The 11,298-nt window shown below is 45.6% G+C and overlaps 1 protein-coding gene across 10 annotated transcripts in view; it reads right to left on the reverse strand.

Moving 5' to 3' along the window:
- Positions 1-10,914, reverse strand: part of ZMYM2 (zinc finger MYM-type containing 2) — an 85,026-nt gene extending 74,112 nt beyond the window's left edge. For 5 of the 10 annotated variants that reach the window (XM_069013965.1, XM_069013935.1, XM_069013954.1 and 2 more), the window contains exon 1: positions 10,754-10,914. The gene's annotated coding sequence lies outside the window, so the exon portion shown is untranslated. The remainder of the gene's footprint in view (positions 1-10,753) is intronic. The other 5 variants (XM_069013975.1, XM_069013985.1, XM_069014004.1 and 2 more) reach the window with 3 other exon arrangements.
- Between the last annotated feature and the right edge of the window lie 384 nt (positions 10,915-11,298).

The following is an 11,298-nucleotide window of genomic DNA, read 5'->3' on the forward strand; positions in this document are numbered from 1 at the left end:
GCCTTACTCTTGCTCCACAGGGAGCAATGAAGATTAATTGAGAATTCAAATCTATGAAGGCTCTAGGTTTTTCTGGCATTTCAAGAAAACCCAGCATACACAAATAGCACACAATCGTTCAAATTTGTCAAGTTAAAGAAATTGGGGGTACAGCCAATCATATATAAACCAAGCAAATGTGAACAAACAACTAGAGACAGGAAAGAATAGAACTCTCAAGAGCAAGAATGTTCCAGTGTTTGATTATCTTAGCTATTCACAATTTTTTCCCTTGTTGCTACTTATGCCCATTACCTGCCCTTCTATCACTAGGCATCTCTGAGAAGAGCTTGGCTTTGTCTTCTCCGTATTTTCTCACTAATTAGCTGAAGACAGCAGTAACCTGTCCCTTCAGCCTTCTCTTTAGACTGAACACACCCCTCTCTCAGCTTTTCCTTCTTTGCTATGTGTTCCAACCCTCCAAGCTGATGGCCTTACGCTGCACTTACTCCAGAATATCCATATCTTCAATTAGGATGGAGTCTAACCAAAACCAGACCGAACATTGTAGATGTGTTCTCTCAATATCAAACAGTGGGGAACAACACCTCCCCTTAAACTGCTGGCCACAGTCTTGTTTAATTCAGTCCAGCATGCTGTTTACATTCATTCTGCTAGGGTGCACTATTCATGTTTAACTTGCTGTTCACTGGGACTAGCCAAAGTTGTCTTCTATCAGTGCCCAGATTGTACTATTCTTAAACATTCTGGAAACAAAGACACTTTTTAACTGTCAACATGGACTTTTAACATTATTCTTCATTAGTGCTTCTTCTTAATTGGTTGGGTTTTTAAAATTTTTATCTTTAACTAGCATTCAGTCTACACTCATATATGTGTAACCCATGAACAAGTAGCTCTCCCTGGATAACTGGTATCCACCACGCCTAATGGCACACCATTTCTCAGCGCCTGATTGCACAAATCTTTTTGACTAATGCTTCTAAAATACTTTATTTTTGCATATGCTTAGAAAGAGGAAAAACTGTCATGCCATAGTTTGTAAATGAACAAGTTTGCAGACAAACCATTTTTTTGCCTTTAGCAGAACTACCTAACATCAGCTAATAGCCTCAACCAGATTTTTCATCCCTGAGAAATAATCAAGTATTGGCTAAAAATCTAGTATTTTGGGCCTGGTATGGACAAGCTTCAACACAATTTATTTGCAGTGATTAGTACTCAATGCATCTAGTAATTCAGAATAAAGAAAACTGAATTCAAAAGAGTAAGTAATGTTATTGCTATATGTAGGAGGAAAGCCCATGTAGACTATGACCAAGTAAACAGACAATGAAGCTACAGCATAACAAAGGAAAGAAAAAGTTATCACCACAAACAAAATGAGATAGAAAGGGAAGTGGGAGAAAATAAAAAGAAAAAACAGCCACGAAATAGTTCAAGTTCTATATGAGGTAAGGTTAACGGGAAACGGGATCCAAGGCAAGAATAGATACGGTCAGCAAGGCAAGTATGATAGGTTTTCACAGCTGCACTGGCTGGCTGGCTGCAAGTTACATTATGCAATCGAGACTCCAGGTTACCAAACTGTTTTTAAAATGTAAAAGATAGTCTTATTTTTAAATAAGATGCATATTGTATTTGCTAAGACCACAGTTCCACAACTACAAACCACATCCAGTCTTGGACAGGCCTACTGTGGTTTTGAATTCCTATTCCTTTCTTCCTTTTTCCCTAGCTGTTTAAGGATTCTAACAGCCAGTCTGTCACGGGAGCGAACATGGTAGAAAGCTGAAACAGAAAAAACCAAGAGCAAATACTCTACACCTACATAGCTCCGCACCCACAAATTTCATTGTGATGATTCATGGACCTAAACTGACTCCCAAAATTAAAAACATAAAACAATCAAAAATGCCAGAAAAGGCTTGTGTTGGTACGAACAGGAAAGGACAATGACAAACCCAAGTTAGTGTGGTTTAAATGGTCATACAACCAAGGATATATACCTTAAATTTAAATGAAAAATGTACAAGGTAGTGTTTGTTTTAAGCCAGTATTTTGTCTTTTGAGACCAAGTCTGCAACTTGAAGTATATTCTGAGCCTTAAAAAAAAATTCTATTAGCTTTCCTAGCAGGGAGCTTTTCAAATCCTCCATGAACTTTTGCCTAAAAAGGAGAAAGTGATGCCGCAGTAAATTATTCCAACTCCTAGTTATTGTACCTGCTGAAAGGCTACACACTGTTCCCCATTTGATTTTGTACTGCTTAGGCAATAACTGACACTCAGAAATTCAGCCTTTAACACTAAGGATGGAAAGGGAGATGGAGGAAGCACACCCAATTATCTAATATGTTATTGGACGCACAGTCTCTCCTACATCAGGATTAAGTCACACCCTAATCTAATCTCTTTTAACTGAGGAATAGCCTGAGTTTATGAAGTCTGTTAATAGAAAGCATGTTTTCTACTCCTTAAGTAATTCTTGTGTATTTTCTCCAAACTTTATGGCTCTTTTAAATTACTAAAAAAGCTGAATTGAGTTCAGACCATTACTGTACGATACACAATTTCAGTCAGACCATCTCAGTATTTCTATTTGTTAATTCTTTGGATAGAAGTATACAAAACAATGGTCAAACACAGTGACAATGGCAAATATCCAATTTTTGCTTCTGGTAAAAAGCAAATCACCTTTGCTGCGCTCTCCGTTTTCCGCCATTTCTAAATTGTGATTTTTTTTTTTTTATTACATGGATTACAAAGGACTTCTTACCTGGCCTCTCTAGATATTACTTGGCTTCTTTAATGAGGCATCATCTACCAGAACAAAACAATTTCCTAAATGAACATTTTTTTCAAAAAACAACCACCCTCACAAGAAAACTACTGCTACAACTACTACTACTAATTATTATAATAAACAAAACCCCAAACATGCACACATGCAAACACTAGCTATAAATTCAAAACATGTCTGGTAAATTCTGCCATCTTAATAAAAATTCTTAAACATTTACAGATTGGTAGATTAACGATCAATTGTTGCTCAAACAAAATGACGACATTATTTCAAGTATAACACAACACTAGGTCTTCCCCTTTCCACATACACAAAAAAAAAGGCAAAAAAGGCACCAATACCACACCCATAGATCACAACTGTTATCACAGACTCCCAGGAGCCAGAGCTGTAGACCACATCATGCTAGCCACTGTGCAAACATAGAGTACAACTGTTCAAAGAGCAAACAATCTAAACATAGGGGGCAACAGATGGAGAGAGACAAAAATGAGAATACAAGGAAACAGCACCACCATAAACAATGGTTACAGTTAGTTCTTGTTCTAAGGATGGTGTGTTTGAGTCCCAGGGTGACAGGAAAGGTGGTGGTTTGGCTTGTTTTCAGTAGGCTTTATTTCCTAAAGCCAGCTTCTTCTGCATTAACAGGTTGCAACTGGCTTGCTTGTAAGGGTGCACATGCAGAACTTCTCCAAGCATGAGGAGCATCACAGGAGAATGAATGAAATTGTTTAACTGCCCATGATGCCACTTCCTAAACAGCACTGACAATCTCATTAACAAAAGGCAGATAATATCCTTCACAGTTAAATCCCAACATGAGATTAAAGGTAAGTAAAACCTGTTGGTTTTATAGCCATAAAATACAAGATGCAAAAAGACCAGACAGTCAAAAGAGGAGTCTAGGAAAGCACTCTGGTATAGGATTCTGAATCCAGATCAACAGAGCAGGATCATTCTTAGCACATCTATTAAGAAAAGTTGTTACCACACGATACAGAGATGTAGTCATGTAATTTATCAACCCAAATAACAAACACTTAATTGCTGATTAACAGTTAAGACACTACTTACTATGTGGGACAAATCTACAGTCTGTTAGAAGAGTGTGTGCTATATCTAAAACCAGGGCTAGATTATGGGCCTGAACCAAAGACCTCATGACAATGCTGTCTACAAGCAAGAGCACGGAGAGTTTTCCTGTGCAATAGTAGCCTCAGCTAAAGGTCAGACATCCACAAAGAGAAGTCACAAGCACACACGGAGGTTTAGTTAGTTTAGAGGGCAGCAAGTCTGGAAGAGAGAGACTTGAAGGTCATCCATACAGGGATGATAGCTGAGTTTATTAATGAGATGAACAAAATGACTTTAGAGAAATTCGATGTAGTACTAGGAGTAAATACCAAGCTGGAAAGATTTTGCACAGATCTAAGGAAAAGGAACTCTTTGCAAAAAGAAGGTTTTCACCAAGGTTATTTTCAAGGAGAGGGGAAAAAAAGCAAAAGAAAAAAAAGCACAGTTGCGTTATGAGTTAACTAAAACAAATTGACTTTTTTCCGTGTTCAGTATGGTTGCACTGCACAGAAGAGCCTAAAGAAACATAAGGTGCCAATTCACTTCCAACAAGTCTGCAGGAGAAAAACAAAGACATCCATGTTTCTTGGATTGACTGTGAGCTGTAAGCAGCCCCTCTAATTAATAATATTTGGCATAACCCATACAATTCTATGTGCATGATTTTCTGTCTTCTTCCAACACCGCCTTTCACAGCAAAAGATTAGAGGCAACTATATGTAGAAACCAACACAACTCCTCTATAAAGCCACTGATCTCTCCTAATGATCTGGCCTAGCAAAAGTTACATCAGTAGCTCTGATCAGTTGTCCCATCAGTTAACAGCATGTGCTCAAGCATACATCACTACTTTGTACCAACTATTCCTTGGGGGAATGGTGGAACTGAGATGACATCCTGCTTAGCATGTGTTGGGAGTAAAACTGATGAGCAGGGGCAATGCCTCAACACACTTCTGTACAGCACTAGGTACACAGATTTAGGTATTACAGCCTTTGGAAGCTACAGTGATGCTAACTGAAGGATTCTGATAGTCTTGTAAGGGTTAAAGAAGCTGTACAATAAGGTCCACAAACCTTTTAAATAAAGAAGTAACATATTATACATTGCATTTTTTAGAGACCCAAACCCATAGTTTTGCACAACAGCAAACACCATTAAGTAGTGTTATCTCAGACAAACTTAAAAAAAAGCAAACAAGCCCATCAGTACTGACACTCAGTATGGCTGGCTAGAGCACTGACAATCCTCAAGTGTTTCAAACCAGTACTGCAGCTACGCTGTTCAGATCACTGAAGACTTGCTTCTGCACCCCACCTCTGTGATGAATCCCTGCTATCCCTGTCAGATTATTTTCTAATAGCTGATGGTGAGAAAGGGGCAGAGAAAGAAGTTATGGCAAAGCTAATTCCAAAAAATTTAGGAAACATGGACAAAAATTAAGCTAAGCACTTAAGCAGGAGGACAAACTCACAAAGTACAAATGCCCTCTGAACCAAGAGCAATTTGAAAAATATGTTGGCGGCAATCTTGTCACTGAAAACTGTCATTTGAACACAAAAATTAACAATTTCTGTAGATTTTACTTATGTTGAGACGAATAAAATCTGTATTACAACCATCGATTGAAATCATTTTGTTCTGACACCAAACTGAAGCAAGAAAACAACTTTCATTATTGACATGTCCAGTCCATGAGATACTTCAGGTGAAGGCATGAGAAACCCTCAGTGGACCCTGTCCATAAAGGACAGACACCAATCGCATCTATTGCAACTGTTGATGTTCTCATACATACATATAATCAAACTCCTGGGGTGTGTGTGTGTCCTGTTGAACTCTAGTGGCATTGACTTTCACAGAATAAATATAAAACTGATAGCTTCTGGAAGTTCATGGAAAGGAAAAGCTTTAAATTTTCAAAACCATTTAAGTATAAGTAAATGGCATTGAAATCATAGAATCATTTAGGTTGGAAAAGACACTTAAGATCAAGTCCAACCATTAAACTGCATCACCATGTTCACCACTAAACGATGTCATTAAGTTTCACATCTACACATCTTTTAACTATTTCCAGGGATGGCAACTCTACCACTTTCCTGCTGGGCAGCATGTTTCTATGCTTGACAACCCTTCCAGTGAAAAAAATTTCCCAAATATCCAATCTAAACCTCCTCTGGTGCAACCTGAGGCCATCTTGTTCTGTCACTTGTTACCTGGGAGGCCAACCCCCACCTGGCTACAGCCTCCTTTCAGGCAGCTGTAGAGAGCAATAAGGTCCCCCCTGAGCCTCCTTTTCTCCCGGCTAAACACCCCCAGATCCCTCAGCTGCTCCTCACAGCACTTGTGCTCCAGACCCTTCCCCAGCTCCGTTGCCCTTCTCTGGGCACACTCCAGCCCCTCAATGTCTTTCTGGCAGTGAGGGGCCCAGAACTGAGCACAGGATTGGAGGTGTGGCCTCAGCAGTGCCGAGTACAGGGGGACGGTCACTGCCCTGGTCCTGCTGGCCACACCATTGCTGATCCAGGCCAGGATGCCATTGGCTTCCTTGGGCCAATGGGCAAACGCTGGATCATCTTCAACCAAGCCAACCAGAGCAGCAAAGAATGCTGCTTAACCATCTGAGTAGGGGCTAAGGGACAGAGATTCCCATGACAGCAAAGACACAAAGCCTTTTCATACATTAGAAACCACAGAAACACCTGAGAACAGTCACACAGGAATCAGCACCTCGCTCCCAAAACAGGTTGCAGGATGAATAGTCCCAATGAAGTGCATTTACACCAATGCACACAGCATGGGCAACAAACAGGAGGAGCTGGAATCCACTGTGCAGCTGGAAAACTATGATATAAAAATCAATACAGTGAAAGTGCTAACTGAAGAGGCCATAACATGCAACTGCATTCCAGAAATCTCACACTTCTTCCTTCTACCTAAAATTTCTCTTAGAAGTACAAACTTACAAATCTTGGTCCAAAACAAAGAACGTAAATAGTAGCATCTAAATCGAGTAGATTGTTCATACATCAAGTTGGCATCTAGTGCCAGCCGTATCTGCCAGCAGCACATAGGGCAGGCTATAAATACGGAAGACAAGCTAAGTTTCCTCTGAACTCTAATGTGTAAGCAACCCAGTCAGCCACACAAGCATTCAACTACTAAGATAAAATCACTGAAACAAAGTGAAGAAGTTGAAAACACTTTCAGCTGTGGAGTTAAACAGAATTTCAGTGGACGCAAAACTCCACTGCAACATATGGGGGTTTTAAGACCCTCATGAGGCAAGTATTACCTCAAACTTCTCAGGAGACTCCTGAGTGGTCTTTTGAACGCTTGTGAACTTCAAATTTCAATCCTCTTCCACAGATCAGTTGAGTTCATTGTTATTGTGATGGAAAAAATAAACAGTTCGCCTTGAATAGTGAATTTTCCATTAGTAACAATTCTTGATACAAGTTCTTAACAGAATTCCCCATACTGCTTTTGTTGCAGAGTATACCAATTGAGTGCAAACTCAAACACTGTGACAGAACTTCAGTAATTCTGTACTTAGTCCTCAAAACCAAAACGAAAATGTCTTAAACAACACAAGACCATTCCTGATACTGCAGGACCAAAAAAACCAAAACCCAAACCAAACAACCCCAGCAAAAATCTGAAAGACATACCGGTTTGGTACCACATTCCTCTGTATACTTGAACAAGCTCTACAGAAGACAAAGAAACTTGCTTTCACTTTTTCACTGCCACTTTGACATTCTTGCTGATGCAAATCCCTCTTAACATGTTATTACAGGGTAAGCAACAGTAGAATGCAATCATATATTTGAGGTCAAAGAAGATTAATAACAACAATATAAAGCCAATTTAGTAGATAATAAAGTGAATTTATTGCTCTAATTAAGACAGTCTTCTATTAAAACAACTTACTTAGTTTAACCACCTAATAATGTGGCTGAGGAGTTTGGTTCCTAGAGATGACCTTGCAGCACTAAGCACCAAATACATTCCCTCCCAGAGCAGCACGGTCCCATCACATGCCATAAGAAGGCTGTACTACCATCATCACAGCTGGAGGAGGACAAGGTGCCACCTACCAGGATGGTTTTTTTTTTACTGCATCTTAGTAAGGTTTACTGAATCTTAGCTATATGGCTGTTCTTGGCAGTATTCTTATCTTCTCATAAGCAGCCACACAAAGCTGCAATAATTTTTGTCAAACCAGATCCAGTACACAACAGTCTCCCTCCTTCCAAAGCATTATTTGCGTGGATTGCTCCTAGAAGTAACTTTTTTTGACATGAGGGATTGGAAAAAACAGAACAGCTGTTAGACTGGAACGCATAATGAATCAGAAATAAAATCGGATGGTAGCCTTACATCCAAGACACGGTAAGAGTTAAAAAATTACCATTAAAATTTTTAAACTGCAGTAGCAAGTCAAGGTTTAGAACAGACCACTTTATTAATGACAACATGCCACGCAAAGTCCTAAAGAGTCTTTGGTGTGGTTCATAATTTTAGATGCTTAGAATAAATCCAGACCTGATGCCTTCCTCCTAAGCGGTGAGGTTTTGCAGCAAACCACTCATTCTTTGTATACGTAAGCCACCAAAAGTGACAAAGAAAGTTGCAAGCTTTGCGGATCTGGAAAATCTACCACGTAAAACAGCAAGGGACAGAAATAAAGGAAAAAAAAAATTAAGATACGAGTGGTGGGGAAGACTGCAACACCTGAATCCGGGCTGTACCCAAGCGAGGGACCCAGAGCGCAAGGCAGGCGCTGCCTTTTTGTTTTGTTCTCGGGCTGCACGTTCCCAGCGGAGCCGCCGCGCTGCCCGCCGGCGCCCCTGGCGGCACAGCCCGCGCACCGCGCCCGGGCCCACCGCGGCACCTCCCGAGCTTCTCCCCGTGCGCTCACAGCCTTACTTGCTCCTTCGCTGCACTACTTGGCCATTTCGGAATCCCCCATGCAGCTAAAAAACAGCCCCATTATTAACAAGGGCAGAAACTAGAGTCAAGTTACATCCCAGTCCTACCCACGGGGATTGGCAACCAGCCTCTCTTTTAGCCAACCTAACACCCAACAGAGAACAAAATCTGCTCTGAAAATTCCACACAGACAAAACACCACAAATGCTCGCTGTTGAGAACCTGTGGGTCTCCCCAGTGTCCTCCAGCTTTTTGGGGAAGGGGCAAAGCGGATGGCTCAGAAGCTCAGCCAAGGAACCCAACAAAACCACCCAAACAAATCTGCGGGTGTAGAGAACCAGTCTAAGTGCACAAAGAGACGCTTCTCCATCGCCAACTGCTGGGTGATTTTAAACTTCCCATGGCTCTTCTTAGCTTCGAGATGACACGCAGGACACGCGATTCGAGCAAGGGGGGAGGGGGGGGAAGTCAAGATGGCTGAAGGTGTCTAGTCACGGATTTTCATACACGCTCCAGAACTCTAGAGGGCACCCGAAATATGCCCTCCTCCTCCTCCCTCCTGAGCCGGGTAACGTGAGCAGCGGCAGCAGCCCGTCGTCTGCCTGCCGGAGTTGGTATTGCAGGAGCGATGTCTGCAGCAGCAGCGCCCACCCCGAGGAGGAGCCGCCTCACAGCCATTACTGGGGCTTCGCCCCAGGGCAGCAGATGCTGGACCCAGGAATTTCCCCACCCAGCCCTGGAGGGACCTCATTCCACCCCTGCCCACAGAGAATACGAGGCGGGGGGAATGCTTCAAGCCCTCCTTAATCAGGTCTAGCAGAGGTAGAAACAGATACACAAATAGCACGCACAATGGAGCTCCCTCTCCTTGTTGGTCTCTGCCAAGCCTGCACCAAACTGGGCTGGAGCCTAAGGGAAAGACACAGGGTTAACACGGGGCAGCGAGGATCAGGGAGCGCCCCCAAGGAGCGTTTCCTTCGCCTGGCCAGGGCAGGTACTGCCTCCATCACTCACCACTTCCCCTTAATCTCAACCTTTCAAATAAATAAATAAATAAATAAATAAATAAATAAATAAATTCATTGCCCTCCCCGGGGGCGGTGGGGTACTCCTCACGGCACACCCACGCCGCTTGTCCCCGCTGAAGGAAGGAGGGACAAGGAGCCCTCCCCGGGCGCCGCCGCACCGGAGGCTTCTACGCGCGAGTGTGGGGGGCAGAGGTAGCGGTGGCACCCACGGCGGGGAGCAGCGAGTGTTACCTGCGAACTTGCCCTATCAGCCCTGAACCGGCGCCCGGGGGGCCGCGGGGCCCTCAGCGGCAGCGCCCCGGCACCGGGCGAGCGCCCGCACCCCCCGCCCGTTTGCGCGGCAGTTGCCCCAGTCTCGGGTTTGCCCCCCTGCAGTCGGCCGGCAGCACTGCCGCCTCCTGTCCGCCATTAGAGGGACCCAGCCGAACAATACGGGAGGGGAGCAGCGGCGGCGGCAGAAGCGGCGGAGCGCCAGGCAGGGGAGGGGAGGGAGGCACCCGCGGGGGGGGGCGACGAGGGCGGTGGGTGGGGGAGGCACCGGGGCAGAACAACAGCCGAGGGCCAGGCGGCGAAGGGAGGGAGAGAGTTAAAATAGGAGGCGCTAGAGCAGACCCGGCCCTTCCCCCAAATGCCCCTGCCCCCCCCTTCGGGGCTGCCCCCGGGCGCCCCCCATTTACCCCCGCCGCCCCCCGCCGTGGCGCGATGGTTATCCGCGGGACTGTCCCCGGTGCCGTCCGTGCCCCCGCCGCCAGAGGTGGCGGCGCGGCGACAGCACCGCGGGGTACTTCGCCCGGGTAGCTGGGAGGCACGGCGGCTGCTCTCCCATCCCCGCCCTGGGGGCAGCTGAGCGCCGCCAGCCCCCCGCCAGCCCGCCCCGATGAGGCGCAGCGCCCCGCGCCCCCGCCTTACCCGACTCCCCAACGCCTGCGGGCACGGACCCCCCCGCGGGGGACGCACGCACTCTGGCGCTACTCCTCCGGCGCCTCAACTCTAACTCGGTCCAGTCCCGGGCGAAGCGCAGCTGCTGCCGAAGGGGAGGAGGAACCGGGCCAAGCGAGCTCGGGGAGATCCGCCTCCTTGCCCCGGCATTGGCTTTCCCAGAGGGCGGGCTCTGGCGCTGGGCAAGCCGAGTGGGTGCACCGCCCATCCATCAGAGCCGCCCGCAGCCGGTTGACCCTATAAACTGCCAATCTTCCTCCTGGCCATGCTTGGGGTTCTTCCCACTTTGATCCATCAGGTTTGAGGAACCCGGATAGCTGCCCACCGACCGGCTCGTTACCGGTGCACGAGGGTCGCGCTGGTGCTCCCCGCGCCGCTCTTTGACAGCGGCAACTTGTAGAAGTTCTCGGTGCGGCCGAGGCGGCTGCGCCCCGCCGGCCGCGGGCAGGGTGCACTGGCCGTCTCGGCCGTGCGCTCGGTCCCTGCGGGCGCCACCGCTCCGGCCGTGGGGCGCG

Source organism: Aphelocoma coerulescens, chromosome 1 (assembly GCF_041296385.1).
Source record: "Aphelocoma coerulescens isolate FSJ_1873_10779 chromosome 1, UR_Acoe_1.0, whole genome shotgun sequence".
In the NCBI taxonomy this organism is placed as follows: Eukaryota; Metazoa; Chordata; class Aves; order Passeriformes; family Corvidae; genus Aphelocoma; species Aphelocoma coerulescens.